Raw genomic sequence first — 3,853 nt, forward strand, 5'->3', positions numbered from 1 at the left:
AATTGTACGAAATAAGTGACACTATGACACCATTAGGGAATATACTTCACGTTTAATGCCGGTGACAAAAAAGTAAAGAACCTGCGTAAACTGGTACCCAGCTCTACGCGTCTTTCAGCCTGAGCGCAAGCGCTATACAAAGGGCAAACCAGTCAATATCTGAAGATGGGGATTCCCCGAATAATGACTGGGCTTCTGTCTACATAAACTAGTAAAAGCGCTTAGCTTGCGTCGTGTATCAATAGGAGGCCTAGTTTATCTTTGTAGGTTGTGACGTCACATTCTAGAGGTTTCCGGAAGATACGAGACTGTTGTACACAAATCCACGCTGGTGTAGAAACATGGAGAAGGTAAGGGGACTGGTATATATACAGGCGGTCTGTCAGACCACAGTCATACACCAAGCTGCAAGCTTACACGACTGTATACTACGGAGACATAGCGAAGCAGAGAGGAAAAGCACACAGTCTCGACCAGTCAGAAATACTGAAGTGACTTAGTTCAAAAAGATAACATTGAAGTTTGTTGTTTTGAAGAGAATGGCGTCTAAAGGAAAATCCCCTGCGATCGGCATAGACCTGGGAACCACCTACTCTTGTGTTGGTGTGTTCCAGAATGGAAAGGTGGAGATTATCGCCAACGACCAGGGCAACAGAACGACGCCCAGCTACGTGGCCTTCACTGACACAGAACGTCTGATTGGGGATGCTGCTAAAAAACCAGGTGGCGCTCAACCCACAGAACACTGTGTTTGATGCCAAGAGACTAATTGGCAGACAGTTCGACGACAGTGCTGTCCAGAAAGACATGAAACACTGGCCGTTCCGCGTTATCAACAGTTCAGGTAGCAAGCCCAAACTACAGGTGGAGTACAAGGGGGAAAAGAAGACGTTTGCACCTGAGGAAGTCAGTTCCATGGTACTGAGCAAGATGAAGGAGACAGCTGAGGCCTACCTTGGACAACAGGTGACTGATGCAGTGATAACAGTGCCTGCCTACTTCAACGACTCCCAGAGACAGGCTACCAAGGACGCTGGGGCCATTGCAGGGCTGAACGTATTGAGAATAATCAATGAGCCTACTGCAGCTGCCCTGGCCTATGGCCTGGACAAGAACTTGAAGGGTGAGAAGAATGTGCTTATATTTGATTTGGGAGGTGGCACATTTGACGTGTCTGTGCTGACCATAGATGAGGGCTCCATGTTTGAGGTGCGGTCAACTGCTGGGGACACCCACCTAGGAGGGGAGGACTTTGACAACCGATTGGTGGAGCACTTCCTGCAGGAGTTCAAGAGGAAGACCAGGAAGGACATCAGCAACAACGCACGAGCCATGAGACGTCTGCACACTGCATGTGAACGTGCCAAGAGAACTCTATCCAGCAGCACGGAGGCCAGTATAGAAATTGACTCCCCTGTATGAGGGAGTGGACTTTTACTCCAAAATCAGCAGGGCCCGATTTGAAGAGTTGTGTTCCGATCTGTTCCGCTCCACTATGGAACCAGTTGAAAAAGCTCTGTGTGATGCTAAACTGGATAAGTCTCGTATCCATGATGTGGTGTTGGTGGGAGGCTCGACACGAATCCCCAAGATTCAGAAACTGCTGCAGAATTTCATGAACGGCAAAGATCTGAACAAGTCCATCAACCCCGATGAAGCTGTGGCTTACGGAGCTGCAGTGCAGGCTGCCATACTGAGTGGGGACTCCAGCGATGCCATCAAAGATGTTCTGCTGGTGGATGTTGCTCCTCTGTCCTTGGGTATCGAGACTGCTGGAGGTGTGATGACCAAGTTGATTGACAGGAACACAAGAATCCCCACCAAGGCTAGTCAGATCTTCACAACCTACTCCGACAACCAGCCTGGGGTCAGCATTCAGGTGTTTGAAGGGGAGAGGGCTCTGACAAAAGACAACAACATTCTGGGCAAGTTTGAGCTGACAGGTATTCCCCCCAGCCCCCAGAGGCGTGCCTCAGATAGAGGTGACATTTAACATTGATGCTAATGGCATCCTGAATGTGTCTGCAGTTGACAAGAGCACTGGCAAGTCCAACAACGTCACCATCAGTAATGACCAAAGTCGTCTGAGCAAGGCTGACATTGACAGAATGGTGTCTGAAGCTGAGAAGTACAAGGAAGAGGATGAGAAGCACATGGAGAGGATCGCTGCAAGGAACCACTTGGAGAACTACGTGTTCAGTGTGAGGGCCAGCGTTGACGAGATGGGCAGCAAGTTGGAGGATGTGGACAAGCAGACAGTAAGCAAAGCTTGTGAGGAGACACTGCGGTGGCTGGACAACAACTCCCTGGCGGAGAAAGAGGAATTTGAGCAGCAGTACAAGCAGCTGGAGAAACTGTGCTCCCCAGTCATGTCCAAACTCCACCGTCAGGGGAGAGGACAGCAGCAGGGTGGGTCCAGCAAGGGTCCCTCTGTGGAGGAGATGGACTAGACACACTAGTCAGGACTGACGTTACCTGTATTGAAGTAAGACTTGTCAAATGTGTGTGCAATATTGTATGGATGTTGATGGATACATGACAAATCTATCATTTTGTGAATTGTGTAATTTATTTTGAATGAACTGTTGATGGTGAAGTGTTGACATATCTGTTATGTTTTTAATTCAGCACACTTTACATGCTGATACATGATATGCTATGATGTTTGTTTAGTTTTGAAATAAATAATGAAAAGAATTTGATCCTGTTTTTTGTTGTTCATGCATTCAGATATACAGGCTGGTGATGTCTGATCATTTGCCAAGACAATGTGGCAACACTTTGTACAAAGAGCATACACCTCAGCAACACTAGCTGTTAACTGAAACACATAAAAATGAGAACTGTGACAAAAGTAGATGCACATACAAAGTAAAAATAACAGAAACAAAATATCCTACACCTGGAACAACATTAGCAGTCTTATTTACTGAAACAAATGACCAAAACAGCACTAACACGTTCATTTTGACCTCAGGTATACCTAAAGGTATAGTGCCAGTATGGTCAAAGGGAGATAATCTATTAGGAAAAAGTTTTACTTTAGCTCACGGCAGGGGACACCAGAAATGGGCTCACATTTTGCCCATGTGGGTGGAAAAGAAGAAGCTGAGCAGAATCTCTTATTTCGAATATACGTAATTTCCACATTTTGTTTTTTTAAACACCGCCTCCGTGGTGTAGTGGTAGCAAGCGGTTAGAGCGGAATTTCGCGGTTTCGATCCCCGCAACGCAACGTGGGGTAGCCCAGTGTTTAAAGACACGCCGAAGGCCAGGTTCGATTCCCCACATGGGCACAATGTGTTAAGCCCATTTCTGGTGTCCCTGCCTGGCGCTCGGCATTGATCAGTCAGTCAGTCAGTCATACCAAAAGACAGTACTAACTGGTCCCTGCCTGGCGCTCGGCATTAATGGGAACAACAAGGACTGGTCGGCTCGGAGTCGTTATGTCTGAGTGGGAGATTCATGCTTAACAGCGGCATGGTATCTCAGTGAGCTAGCACTATAAAACCAGCCTTAGTCTCGGCTAGTCCAAGCAACCACTCATACACACGTCGCCATTTAAGCGAAATATTCTTAAGTACGACGTTAAACCCCATTTCACCTCACCTCTTTTGGAAACACCTACTTAAGTGATCGATCATGTCATTCTGATCTATATCTTTGAGTTCAAATCACAGTCACAATCATGATGCATGATCGAGGCAGACATGAAACAGTGGAATCATGCAGTGAGTGAGTGAGTGAGTTAAGGTTTACGCCGCACTCAGCAATATTCCAGCTATATGGTGGCGGTCTGTAAATAATCGAGTCTGGAACAGACAATCCAGTGATCAACAGCATGAGCAACGAT

General features: G+C 46.9%; 1 pseudogene; it reads left to right on the forward strand.

Moving 5' to 3' along the window:
* The first annotated feature begins 274 nt into the window (after window positions 1-274).
* On the forward strand, window positions 275-2,702 carry LOC124261992 (annotated as a pseudogene).
* Window positions 2,703-3,853: the final 1,151 nt, after the last annotated feature.

Source organism: Haliotis rubra, unplaced genomic scaffold (assembly GCF_003918875.1).
Source record: "Haliotis rubra isolate DU_JTF1 unplaced genomic scaffold, ASM391887v1 Scf82, whole genome shotgun sequence".
NCBI classification, from domain to species: Eukaryota; Metazoa; Mollusca; class Gastropoda; order Lepetellida; family Haliotidae; genus Haliotis; species Haliotis rubra.